The sequence below is a fragment of the Anser anser genome (genome assembly GCF_964211835.1).
Source record: "Anser anser genome assembly, chromosome: 1".
Taxonomy (NCBI): Eukaryota; Metazoa; Chordata; class Aves; order Anseriformes; family Anatidae; genus Anser; species Anser anser.
This window is the reverse complement of record NC_139720.1, coordinates 79685138-79699684: the sequence shown is the minus strand read 5'-3', so window position 1 is coordinate 79699684 and position 14547 is coordinate 79685138. Positions and strand designations below refer to the sequence as shown.

At 41.1% G+C, this 14547-nt stretch overlaps 1 long non-coding RNA gene across 2 annotated transcripts; it reads left to right on the top strand.

Moving 5' to 3' along the window:
• Positions 1 to 469: 469 nt before the first annotated feature.
• Positions 470 to 9572, top strand: LOC310892658. Of its 2 annotated transcripts, XR_014578293.1 has the most exons (4): positions 470 to 578; positions 4578 to 4657; positions 6258 to 6344; positions 8521 to 9572. It is a non-coding gene; the product is annotated as an uncharacterized lncRNA (long non-coding RNA). The 2 variants fall into 2 exon arrangements; XR_014578294.1 differs by lacking the exon at positions 470 to 578 and having other exon boundaries at positions 3206 to 4657.
• Positions 9573 to 14547: the final 4975 nt, after the last annotated feature.

Sequence of the window (14547 nt, the reverse complement as noted above, 5' to 3'; positions counted from 1 at the left end):
AATGAGAGACTCAGCTATTACATGTGTTATCTCAAGTCACAGAAGAATTTAGTAGGGAGACTGGGAATAAAATTATCTTTTCCTGAGTCACAACCCTGTGCCTTTAAAGATAACATCACTTGGGTCATGTATGTCTTACGTATGTGCATGTGTGAATACATTCACGTTTGCCTAGTATAACATGCAGGTTGGACTGTGGGTCTGCATCTTCCATATTTGTATCATTTTTTCAAATCATGGCTCACTATGGTAATGATTACACGGACAGGCTAATTCCATTTGAGAAAGTTTTTGTTTAAAAGCAAGTAAAACTCTGAAAGGAAAGGCAAATTCATCACTGGTGAGATGGCTGAATGCAGTCACATGCTGTTATAATATAACTTATCCTTAGGAATTCAGGCTTCCAATAGGCCTGCCTACCAGATAAGCTACAACAAGATGAAAGTGAGTTGCATCAGATTCTTGTGCCCAGAGCACACAGTTCAGGCTCTGTTTCTCCTTCATTCAACCAGATGTTATACAAGAAACAGCACTCACACTCTTTCAAAAAAAGGAGTTAAATGAGGGGAGATACACAGGTAAAAGTTTTATGCATGCCACTCTTCTAATACTGCTGAACGTTTCAAAAGTATACTTTAAAGCTACTTGTGTTGGCTCAGCTTCTTTAAAAGTTTATCCTGGATTGCTTTAATCGCAGAAAACAGAACTCTCTTGCTTGATTTTGGTAAATGCAGTCTTCTACTGACATCAAAGATTAGAGCAACTGCAATGCACTAGTTTGCCTTTGTAGTTCCAAGTTGCTCAAAAGACTTTTAATGTATTCTAGTAGGTGTAACCATGTGTCATAAATATACCCGCCAACAAGAGATAAACCCTAACTCGAAAATAACTGTTAATCGATTACTGCAGAAAAACTGACAAAACCAAAGTGAATAACGCTAAAGGGTGTTAATTTGTGGATTTCTGTAGGCTTTGAAAAGCAAAATTAAGACTATATGGGATTATGGATATGTAACATAAACTGCGGGCCATGTGCCTCACTTGTATAAATCAACATCATTACACTGAGAGCCAGGAAATCTTTGCTGCAGCCCAGCTGAGAAAGTGGCCTATGACTCTGAACACATGGTGATCAATAGCAGTTTTTGTTTGGTTTAATTTATTTGGGGAGGGGGGAGGGAAATGAAACTAATGGGAATTTGCTAGATTGTTACTCAATCTGTAAACGTTTTACTTTTCTGCATGAATGCTGCTGCTGCTACTGAGTGGTGCAAACTGTGTATGAACAATGTTTCGTGCCTGCACTGAACTCTAGATCCCCAAGCCCTGGGGACCCTGGCAATGATGCTAAGAGATCATACAATCCAACAGCAAAACGATTCCAGGCAGGCAGCAGACAGTAGCCAGCACTGGCAATCAAGAGGGGCAGCACTGGCAGCTCTGTGCATTGTCCTAGCTTGTTAAATGTCCTCTCTTCCCATGCAAAAATGCAGGCAAATGCAACATGTCTCTTCAGAGCTCGGCAGAATTTTTGCAGTGAAATTTCTTACTAGCTCTGTATATTTAGCCCCAGAAGAGACAAATTCACAAATCTGTCAAAAAAAATGAGATTATGAAATTCAAAAAGAAACGTTTTGACATTTTTATTTGAAATGCTTTGCTTTGTTTTGTTAAATTTTGCTTACATATAACTTTAAAGTAATTATCTCAACAAAATGAAGGCAGGGTTTTTTCAGGTAGAATAAAATGTTTTGAATGTAAAATTAGCTGAAAAAAAATGCTTTTGGTCTGGTCAGTAGTCATAAACTTCTCTGCTTGTTTTCCTTTGCTGTACCTTTCCCTGCATGATTTTGAAATGTGTACAGGGCCATTTAATGAGGAACAAATTCAGATGAAAGGCCATTAGAATATTTGTTGAGATGGGTAAAAGTAGCCATCTGACTCCAAAGTGCTGGCAATCTCATGAGAATGTGGAAAGTCGGGTGAACCATACCTCTTCCTTTGGATTTGTGGTAGCCTTGTTGTAGAGAAAGGCAAAGGAGGAAACAAAGAAGTGAAAGTCAGAACCAAGATATACGCATGTACATGTATGTGTGCATGTGTCTTCTTTTTCAGTACTTCAGACTAGAATTGGGAAATCTCCAGCCTGCTTTTGGATTATACTTGTAAAGCTTTGGTAGCTTTTTGCTTGTAGTTGGTAGAAGAGAAAGTAGAGTTACCAGTGTGGACCACATTAGCCATCAAGGTTAACACTGGGTATGTATGCAATTTAACATACTAGAAATGTCAGCTAACTGAAGCTCTCCCACCCGTCGGTGCTGTGAAGTGATAATGAATCCAGACAAGCTTAGATAGCCTGAACCAGGCTTTCGTTCAACAGCATCGTGAGTGAACCAAGCCTTGGCAGCCCTGGGAGTGCAGAGCTCTTGCTGAGGCAGGGTGAGGCCGATGGCAGGCTGTGCTGAAAGGGGTGGCTCTGGTGTCCACATTGGACCCGATCCCACAGCTCAGGGGCTGCCCAGCCTCACAGGAGGGCTGGTGGCACCTGCCAGGGGCTGCAGGCAGCCAGGGGCTGCCGCTGTGGCTGTCTTATGTTACAGTGAGGGGGCAGGGAGCTGCCGCAGGGTGGGAGAAATGGGGTCAGCCTTGCTGACTCACTGTCAGCTTGCTGTCATGGTGTGGGGTGGTACCTACAGCCTACGGGGAACCTTCCGGAGAGAGTGGTGTATTTTGAAACTCAGTCAGCTTCTTCTGGCTACAAATAGCTGTATTGCTTTATTTTTAGCCCTGGTATGGATTTAGAGTGGTTGCCAGTTAGATTAGTGAAATAAAGAAAGGTGGAGGGATCCATGGGAAGCCCACACCTTGAGCGTGCCAGCACTGTCCATACTGCTGCATCCTGCTTCATGAGGATGGGACACAACCTGGAGCAGCATAAAGCGCCTCTGTATCAGAGTACTTGCGCCCATTGTATGGGTCGTAGCTTATCTGGGGAGGGAGAACAGTACTTTTTTTGCAGCTGAAATTACTACACAGTTACACCAACTGGTATGAAGGCAGCAACCAGCCCTTGTCTAAGTAGTTGGTTTCTCAGAACAAATGAAGAATCTCAGCCTCACTCAGCCACTTTTCGTTTTGGTATTATATGCCTAATTTTCAACTGTATTGGCTATAGGTATTTTCTTCCCAGCAGAGACCAAAGCTGTGATATGAGGGGAAAAAGGTTCCTACTGTAACTTTTAGCTGTCCCAAAATGCATTGCAAACTAAAACTTTGTAACCCAGGATCTATTTGGGCCTCAATGTACTGAATAATTCTCTGGCTATACTGTCATGCATATAACGTTTTTTTTCACCATCGTGTATGATCAGGACTTAGTGTTGCAAACTGTGGGTTTACTTTCTGTAAATTAATGTAAAAGACAAGGTAAGTGCAGTGTGGCTGAGTTAATTGTGCAGGAGTAACATGGGGCCAGATACACAGTGATTATTGATTGAACTGAAGCCAGAGACTCAGCCCCTTAACTTTTCAGATTTCTGACTCCCTGATGTTGCCTCTCCCTCTATCACACTGCATTAGCTTAAAACGTAGCTGGAGCATTCCACGGTTGCTTACAAAAAAGGATCTGTGTGGGAAGGTGAAGGAGGCTGGTGGGGGCGACAGGCAATTCATGGGGAGGGAAAAAAAGAAGCTGGAAAAAATCAAGAAATAGAAAGAACATAAGGGGGAACTGCATCTTTCCCTATAGTTGAGTGGGATACTCTTGGCATTTCTGCCACTATGAAGTGCTGTGTGAAGTTATATATTGGCTCACCTATTATTCAAATCATTTAAGATGGCATTTCAGAGCAGGCAAGCATTTCGTTATCCTGTCCCTAATTATGCAGTGCTCCATCACAAAACAGTGGTGAAATGAGTCCATTTAACTCCAATGCAATGTTGTCCAAGAGTCCTGAAATATTCTGGAATGTGGATGGCATTTTTTATTTTTTATAACAGGCATCTGCAAAAGTGTCTATTTAAGAACCTCTTGGCCAGTGTGCCTCAGACTTTGTTTTTTCAACAGGGGCTATAAAAACTGAAGGAAACAGAGTCTGAAGTTTCTAATTTCAGCCATTTTTTAGAAAATGACATTTGAAACTTACAGCAAAAGTGTTCTCCATCCTACTCTTGCAACATAAAATGGCTACATAGACTTTAGCTCAAACTTCCTCTAAGATACCTTCCACTGAGACCACACATGGAAAATTTCAGAGCAGAATCCATTTCATAAAAATCACAATAACAAGAGATTAGAGTGGAATCTCAGGGTATTTAACTAAAGTGCATGTTCTTCTCCAGAGTTATGTCCCTCTGACACACACATGCACATTCACACGCAGAGAACTATCACAACAATGCAAAAATCATGATTTGCCAACAAACAGGGCAAGACATTGCCTTTATTTCATTTTCATATCAAGTGAGGGGAAACGGTGGTCTGTCAGACCCTGAAAATAATAAATGTGTGATAAATAATGGCTGGCTAACAGGGATCTATTTTTTTAAATTATGTATGAATGTGCATATATTCACAGAGGTGGTATGAAGTTGCATCTGTGGTGTTTGGAAGCCGTTGGTTTGCACAGACAACATACCCATAGACAGAGCCAGAAAGGTAGGTAGTTCCCGGAATGCGTGTTATGGGGGAATGGATTCAGAGAGATCTGCTTTGATGCCCACTGTAGGAGTGGGAGTACAGCAAAGACTGAGAATTCCCAGATTTCTCTTTATAATCTCCTGAGCAGCATACAGCAAGAGATCTGCTGTAGCATCTATTCCCTCTATGTCCAGTTTTCCTCCTCACTAGAAGCCTGCAAGTCGTGACTGATATCTGTAAAACTTTCCATGCTGGTATGGCATGTGCTGCAGAGATGCAAAAAATACAATAGTGTAGCTGTCCAGTGTTGGAGCTAGGAGTTATTGTTAGAGCTGGATCCAAAGCCCCCCTAGGGATCCACTTCCCTAGATCTGGCTCACATCAAATCATTTGTAAGTGCTAAGGCTGCGCTGCCATACTGTAAGACTGCACAGCCTCTCTGGTGTTTTGATCCTCGGTTACGCAGGGGAGATAAGAAGGCTTCAGGCTTTGCTGCTGAACATCTTGTAGGAAAAAATTGTATTTGGTTGGGTGTAGCGGTTTTCTGGGCAGCTTGCTATGCGTATCTCCAATAAGACACTTCTAACTAGGATAAAAATCTAAGCCAGATCACAAAGAGCCTGTGTACCAATACAGATTTGGACAGAACTGTGTTAAAAGAGACATTCCTGCAGGTGAGGCAGCACAACATGCGGGACCTGGTATTTTTTAAAGACAGAATTTGGCTGAGCACTTTTTCCTGCAGCAAAGGGCTGGGGGGCCACTGCTGCACCACACACCCATGGTGCGAAAGCACCGGCTGGCAGAGCGCAGGTCCTGCTCTTTCTTTGGGTGTCTCCCGCCGCATGCTCCGCTTAGCAGCACAGCCTGCGAGGCTCGGTGGCAGCACCCGAGCAGGAGGGACAGCCACGAGCTGAGCCCTCCTGCCCAGCACGCAGCAGCAGAGGCAGTCAGTGTTCCCACAGTGCCCACCACGCCCCGGCGGCATCGGGCCAGCTGCGGGGCCCACACTTGACAGTGGCAACCTCTTTGAAGCCCGGCTGCTCTTCCCGGCCCCGTTCACTCCCTTCTGGTAGGTGTTAATGCAAACATCTCCCTGGCCAAAAGAGCTCCGTTATTTATTGGAGGCTGCTTTCCTGCCAGCTGAGTCCCAGGCTTTGGTAGCTTTACTGGAGCCAAACAACTGGATATATGTCTCCAAAGATATCGTAAAAGCCTGGGTAAAAATGGGTATTGAATGTGCGTATGGAGCACCTTATGAAAGTAATCTCTTGTGAGTGTCAGAGCCCTGGCTGCCAAAAGAAACAGAGAGCCTTCTCTGGAAAGAGGTGCTGACAGTGACAGGTATTAGTGCACTGATTACAATGGAAACATTTGTATATTAAATTATATTAACTGCACACCACTCCGACTCCTCCCCTCCCCCACCCTTTTTTGCCTTATATTTTTTTTTTTTAAAGATAAAGGTGGAGGAGGGAAGTTTTTCTTATTGCTGATCAGGGAGTATTACTTGCATCTCTCTCATGGCATATGTTCGTACGCTTGTGGGCTCACACACAGCATTCTCATTTCAAAGCTAGAACAGCTCTCTTAGCTCTTTTTCTTTTCCCTTCTTCAGGACTTCAAGGAGTGAGTAGGATGTAATCTCAGAGTGAGGAGGCTTGGTTCTGTGCCAGGCACTACTGACTTACCACGTTGTCTCTGAGTAAGTCACTTCACCTCTTTTATCCTTCATCTTGCCACCTGTAAAAAAGGGAGTGTGATGTTTTCCTTCCTTTGTTTAATTAACTAGCGGTGCTTTAAAAGTTCATAGGCTGAAAGCCTTCACGTCACTTTTTTTTTTTTTTTTTTAATTAAAACCTAATTGACTTCAGGGCACTGTAGAAATCTCCAGAAACGTGCAGTTTGAGTCTTATCTTACATGATTACTGTAGCCTCATTGTTTAAAATAACTTCCATCATTTTAAATACTAGTCTGCCTGTTACAGGGGATATAACAAGAAGGCAGCCCTGATCTGGCAAGGCATGTCAGTGGGTCAGTACTCAGACAGACTTCTGCTGAGTAGGTGGGGAATCCTGGTCCTCCAAGCTCTATAGGAAAAAGATTTTGCCTTAAGTATCAAAAAATGGACAACTTCCCAAAGTGGGGATTGAATTTGTACCATATCATAAAAGAATCCAAGTTGCAGGGAATAGGTGGAGGGAAAACCTCTGGCATCTGCCCCAGTTTTCCACCTCTTGCCTGTCTTTTCCTTTGTCTATATTTCTATCATTGAGGGTTACAAATTAGAGATTGAGAAGAACACCTGGGCCACCTAAACTGTTTTTTTTGTCACTGCAGAGTTTTCTCCTGCAACGTGCTTCCTGTTTTATTGTTCGCACATAGGGCAGAAAGGAGCAAAGATGTGATCAAAATGAGGGCAATAGCTCACCCAGAGCTCCCCATTCAGACTTTTCCTGAAAGCCCTTCTTTCAGGTAGAAGCTGGGATCTGATGCTGTGATTCCTGCTAATTTGAATATAAGCCATTTTTGTATGCAAAGGATTGCTGACACCAGCAAGTTTCACTGTAATGATTACTATGGAAACGTTTATCTATAAATATAAAATTCTTTAAAGCTTAGCCTTTTATCTTTATAGAAAAAGGCCTGTTTATGTCACTTCTAAGCTTCCAGCTTTAATGTAGACATGAGCTGTTCTCATGCCAAACAAGATAACCTCAGTGTTAGAGCTGTGTGAGCTTTGAAACATGGGAATTTGAGCTAAAACTGTATTTTTTTAATATAATATTAATAGCTGCATGGAAAGTATTTTAAAATGCCTTTCTAAGCCAAAGCTCTAATTCACTTGCAGTCTTCTGTAGGTTTTATTATCATGTTGCTTGTATGGAAAACCTTCTTTCAGCTGCCAGTCAGTCCTTAAACTCCGTGTGTGTGTGTGTGCACGCACGCACGTGTGTGTGTTTTTGAGTGTATGCATGGTGATGAGGCTTGCAGAAGTACAGCAAAACTGGAGAAGTCACTTATTCATTAACCTTTTTCCTTTGGAGTATTTTCAGATGTTGCTTTTCAAAGTCTATGTAAAAATACGGTTTCTAACTTTAGGTCCCCAAAAGACTTTCTTTCTTTCTTTCTTTCTTTCTTTCTTTCTTTCTTTCTTTCTTTCTTTCTTTCTTTCTTTCTTTCTTTCTTTCTTTCTTTCTTCCTTCCTTCCTTCCTTCCTTCCTTCCTTCCTTCCTTCCTTCCTTCCTTCCTTCCTTCCTTCCTTCCTTCCTGTCTTTCTTTCTGTCTTTCTGTCTTTCTTTTTCTCTGCTAATGACAAAAAAGAGATACAATTTTAAGTTTTTTTGTTACTTAAAGCCTGCAATGAAAAGGATGCAGTAAGAAAAATGAGAAATAATATTTTTGTTTACATTTCTAAGATTTTAAAAATATTTTCTTTGATTTCATCATTTATACTTGAGAAATATATATATTTATATATTTTTTTCAAATACACACACTAATAGATCAAACACCCACATTTGCAGATACTCTAAACCTACCCCATTAAAGTTAGTCTCAAATAATGGACTTGTGGGGATTAAGTAAAATATGTTTAGGGTGTTTTATTGAACATCCAAAATTTAGAACACAAAATTTAAAGTGTTCAAAAACATTTGCAGGATCAGTTTCCCACTGACTTGGGGAACAGAATTTGTGTCAGGCATAGAGTAAAATCATAACTGATGATGATCAGAAGATTAATTTGTCTTTCATTGCCAGGGAGCAATTGATAGCAGCAACCTTGTCTGCAAGGGCACAATTCATGTACACATATTAAACTTTCTCTTTGTGTAGATTTTGATTATTAATACTGATGATTTTTTCCTTACACTTTTAGGTGGAATGAGAAAATGGACGATTAAATGGTTCATTTGAAATTCAGCTCTATATATGGATGAACTAAAAAGTTCAGTTCAAGTGAAGAGGGGACTTTAAGTGGCCTTTTTTCTTCTTCCAGCTTTGTAGGAGGAATAGGCATATCCTTGGCATAATTTTGACACAGAGGAGAGTCATTTCTTTTAGGTTAAAATCTCTTCCCTGGACTGTTCTAGGGACTGCAGTCCTAACCGTAGTGCTTCCAGCACCAGTGTTTGAGAGGGAACCTGTGTTACAGGACTGAAGAAGCTGCTGGTGGTGAGGCACGGACTGATCTTGCTGTTTGATTCTCCCTTTGTTCCTTTTCATTCCTCAGTTTTTCTTACCAGTGGACTATTATGTAAGTTCTTTGAGATCTTAAATGGAAGTGAAGCTGGAGTATAGACAAACAGTTCTGGACTTGACTGGGATGTGTGTACGTCTGCCTGTCCTCACTCTGCTCTTCCCAGTTCATTTTACAGTTTCTTGCTCTGAGCATAGCTGCAGTCATAGGAGTCAATTGGACACTGTTAGTAATTGGACATATTGTCTGGAAGTAAAAGATCTAAGAGCCAACATTAAACCCTTAAACAGGACATGTAGTAAAAACAATATACTGTGGCTCCCATAGGACTGAGGGAAATGCAAATAGTAAGATCTCATGTTGGATTCAGAGAGATACTCTCAAGTTTAGAAGCGTATTTGAATCCTATCCCAATAATTCAAACTTGTTAGATCTGTAAAATTAGTCTGTAAATCTCACAGGAAAGGCTGTGGGGTGTTTCAGCACTTTCATTTGTGCTCCTGGCAGGAACATGAGTATTAATACAAAAATGTAAAAATGACCATGAAAGTAACTTTTAAAGCAGTCGCAGCTTTTTATTCTCTTTCAAATCCTACAGAAAGGATTACAGTTGTGGGAAAAGATTTAGCTTACTTTCTATTCAGTCTAATTGGCTTGCCCAGCCTTGATATATTAAACCATACATTGTTAATGTCTTTATCGTGTCTTTATTTCTTGTCCCATTTCAAGGTTCAGACCACGGTCATCAATCCTCACCAGAAAACAGTTTCCTTTCCTAGGGCACTGCATTGTAAATGTAGCAGTGATTAAACCAGGAGCCTTGAGGGGTGGGGGTTATCATGATAACTGGTACCTGAGAGGGGAGGGGTCTGGGTGAACTTCCCTGAAGTAAAGACAGGAATATCACTGGCAGGGACTCACATCTGTGATGTTCTGCTCAGCCTCAATCTGTCAGACTTTTGCCTATTCTCTTTCCCATAAGCTGTTCTCACTGTGGTGCTCCAGAAGCACCATAACCAGGACAAAGATAAAGTCTTTGGGATGTGAAGTGCTTTTCTACTGGATGTCTCTGTGGCATTTCATACAAGGACGAAGGGGCAGAGCTCCAGTGGGCAGCTGGGCAATATGTGGGTGTGTTGTAGTGAAATCAGCGTGTTTTTTTCCTTTAGCAAACTGGAAATACTCTTTCCATGTGTGCCCAGAGACAGGACAAAAGGCAACGAGCATGAACTGAAACATGGGAAATGCCACTTAAACATAAGAAACCCTTTCTTACTGTGCGGGCTGCTGAGCACAGCCAAAGGCTGCCCAGAGAGGCTGTGGACTATCCCTTCTTGGAGATTTTCAGAAGCTGCCTGGATGTGGTCCTGGGCAACCTGCTCTGGGTGGCCCTGCTTGAGCAGGGGTTGGACCAGGTGGACCCTGAGGTCCCTGCCAACCTCATCCCCCGTGAGTCTGTAACTCAGGTGCAGCTAACTCTTGGATGTATGGCTGAGCCACTGCACAGAAGGGACCGTGGTTTTGGAACTGCACACAGCAGCCTGCATAGCTTTACATCTCATAAACCCTGCCAGACCTGATCTGAGACTACCAGCATTCACCACGACCCACAGAAATACCCCTACGTTGCTTGGCCTAAGGACTGGCTACCGTTTTGAGACTGTAAATAAATGACAGTAACACCAACTACTTGCAGATACACTGGTGCAAGTGGTTCATCTCATCCCTCCTCCAGAAGATGAAGAGAAGCCTGTGTGACAGTGAGGAAAAGTCCAACAGATTTTGCCTTCACTGGCAGAAATAAGTTATATTCCAAGGCAGTAGTATTGCAAGAGACAATATTGCAAGACAGGTCTGCCCTCTTTGGTCACATTGGATTGTTCTGGCTTTGCATTCTGAGGAGGTACATGTGTTTTGTGCACCCTGAAGATGTTCACCCCTGTCTTTTCAGCACAATTGTAAATCTTATGCGAAAAAAGGCATACATACATTGAATGTATATCTATATATATCTGAATATTAAGCCTAAGATTTTGGTGGAGAAATGACCTGTGGCTCAGTCACTCAGTTCAGTCAGCACCTTTTTTGCTGCGATGTGATAGCAAGTGTCATCCCTTCTGGTGTGTATGAGTGTGGAGGTTTATAGCCTTCTTAATCAGCTATACCACAGAAGTACCTCAAGGAACTAACTGCTAACTAATTAACAGAGGTATCTGAGGAACTAACCCATCAGGGCAGGCAGGTTTAACAGCAAACAGCTAGAAAGTGCTCTTTCTAAACAAAACACATTTCTGTGTTTCTTTCAGTTCTGTTTCCGTACCATTTGCAATGTAAGTAACTCTTTTCATTCACAAATGGACAAACACAAGTATGCGTTCACTCTTCCAACTCTGGGAAAAAGATTGCTAACAGGCTGACATGGAGGGGGCCCAATGTACCTGGAATAATATGAAACACCTTTTTTGTGTGTATTAGTTTACATACCATGTTCAGGAAACAGGGTACAGAAACTTCCTTAAAACTCCAGGAACAATAGCTATTGTTGGTTGTCGATATGGCATGAGCTCATATCCAGGATACCGAGAAAGGAACTCCTGACTACAACTAATATACTTCTTAACTCCTGGTGTGAAAGAATGTATTTATTGTTTTTGCAAAGCGAGATGGGGAAATACAGCTTTAAAAAGAGGTGGCTTGCATGGCAGGACAAAAACTCTGATGTTTTTTCTTTTATTTTTTCCTCTTAAAAATGTAATTAAGGAATTTCTTATGGAAGAAAAAAGTTTCATAGTTGGGTTCCCAACAGCCTGGGTCAAAATCTATTTTGAATTTGACTACATTATGGGAAAATGATAAGATTAGTGTGATAGGTCTATAAAGTTACTCTTTCTAACTGTTTTTTGTCTTGCCTACATCTGCAATAGGGGTGGGATACAATTGCAGATGTTCACAGAGCTCTTGGTCAAAATTATACAGAAATGTGTTTCTCTGGATTTTTAAAAAGTTGATTAGGGTAGAGGAGCTTCTTTAATGCTGCAGCCTGTCAGTCCTTTAGGAGCACAGCCTTAAGTTGTTTGAAAAAGAAATTTGCAGAACCCTGGCTGTTCTATCTCAAACTGACACTTACACTAGATTTAGTGGATACTCATGACTAAATTGTGCACTACAAAAGGAAAGGCCTTGAAGGGAGCCTAATCTTTAAATGGTATGCGCCAGTTAAAACACAGGAGTGGGAGTTAGGAGTCTCTGCAGCATTTCTGATACTGTGGCACCAGTCACGTCACTTAGTAGAGGAAAAGGGAAATGGCTCCTATCTGTCCTGTGGATCCTCCACCTCTTAGGAGCATTACCTCTTTTCATCCCTTTAGTGCTTCCATAGAGGCATCTGGAGTATTTTGACAAAGCAAAACTTTGTCAAAATATATCACTGTATTGACATGTGTTAGTCTCTGCAAAGCTTTGCTCAGATGGCTTTTGGGTTCTGAGGGACTGCTTGCTTGGCTTGCTGGAGGTCTGGACTGTGTAACACCGCAGCTGAATCTGTGCTCCCTCCAAGATGAGCTCTACTTGGTCACTTGGAGCAGGAACTCCTACCTTTGCACTCCCAGTCCTGCCAGAAGCACCCAGCTGATGAATGTGAAGCAGGCTCCCCTGGGGAATGGAGTCATCTTTCCTCGGTCTTGAGACAAAAACAATGGGCACTCAAAAGTATTATTCCTTAAAAAAAAAAAAAAAGAGTCTCCTGCACCAAAGTCTAATTTTTAACTACTCAAATGACTATTTCAGATGGTCTGCATGTTTATGTTGTCAAACAGACATCTTGTAGGGCAAGTATTAAACCTTGTAGTGACACTTTTCAAATGAAATGGTAAATTTTTAAGGATAAGCTCAATCAATATTAAAAACCCAATAAATTCTAAGCTCTGATGTCTAGCAGTGGGGGGTTTTAGGCTATATATGTTTTGAGGTACCATTTTCCTGTAGAACTATGTATTATTGGCTATTGCACTATATGGATGTTGCAGAAATAAAAAAAAAAAAACAGCTTTAAAGGCTTCATACTAAAGGGGAAAAATAGAGAGTACCTTTTGATGTGTTTTTTTCTTGTTTTCTTTTAGTTACTTGTCCATTGAACAATTCTCAAAATATCAAAGTATTTTGCTAACTTTTTCAGGGAATAAGTCTTGGTTAGAGACAACTCAGAGTATTTTTTAATATGTGCACTTTACATTTGTTACAAAGAGAACATGGCATTCTTTTGGTTCCATGGTTGCAAGACTTTAAAAATAAACTAGTGCAACATTGCAAATGAGATAAGATGCATACTTTGACATTTACTTTTGTTTCTCCAAATTTTAATGAGAAATTTAAATAACTTACTACAAAACATGCCTAGGAAGTGGTAAAGCTGTGCAGTGTGTGGCTTCAAGGCAAAAAGGGTCTTGTTCAAGTTACTCTGTACAAACAGGCCAATATTTGTTCAGCCTGGAGCTGCTGATACACTTGGGTCTAACTCTTGATTTCCCAGGTGAAAAGCAAGGAGTTTTGGATGAGTCTTGTTCTGTGTTCTTGGACTTTCTCGTTTTAAGGACATGTAGGAAAAGAATGCAAAGCAAACCCAAGTTCCTGGAGGGCAAAGTTAAGTGAAACTGCCTCATAGCTCTTAGGTCCCAAGGCTGTGATGCTGAAGTGACACAGGGTATATGCTCACACAAAGCCCTCCACAAACACAGCCCTTGACCACCACCTGTCAGTAACAAGGTCAAAACCCACTCTTAGAACCCATATTTAACTGTGTTCTCAGACAAAACCCAGCCTACTTAGCAGAGGAACAACATCCTCTCCAAACCTGCCCAAGTGTGCCAGCAGATACGTGCAAAACTCATGATCTATCAGAAATGTGGCTACATGCTAATATCAGGAAGACAGACATTTTTAAAATGAGCTTGGGTTTAAAGTGAGTGCTACTGTATTTAAAGAATAAGAATGGTTGTCTTCTATTGGCTAACCATGGGATTTTCTTCTAGAAAATAAGGATGCATTTGTCTTGCTGTGGTTAAAAATCACACCACTTAGTGCTGAAATGAAGAAGACTTTGTATCTAGTCTTAAAATGTTCTTCAGTATTACTGTTGATTCCTTACACCAATGTTTGTAATTCACGTACAATGCTGAGAAAAGCTGCCTAGTTTGAAAAAAATCTCACTTGACAGATAGAATTAAATAATCTTTAAAGTATGCAGAGACTTTGCTTATATTTGAGAACACTTTTCCAAATGTTCATATTCCAAGGCAGCCAACTGGACAGCTCAGCTAGTATAAATCTGAGCAGGGAGAAGTAGGTTTAGAACTACTTCTGTAGGACTATTTTTGTTACCTTGGAAAACTACAGGGATGTTAGTTTAGCAAGTTGCAGCTTTGACTAGAAGGTCATATACTCTATATTTTCCACTGTATAATCCAGCTACAAAAGCTGCTATAAAGACGGCCTTATAAATGTTCAATTGCAACGTTGCCAAATTAGAATAACAAAACATTCCTTCCTAATGGGATAAGCCTTGCTGTCATACCTTCTGATGTGTCTGTATCTCCTTTGATTATGTTACAGCAAAGAAAACAGAAGTTGTTGTACCAAAAGTACTGAAAATTCTTAATCCTACCATGCCAGCTTTTTCCCGTTGATTTTGCTGCCAGCTCTGTATCAATG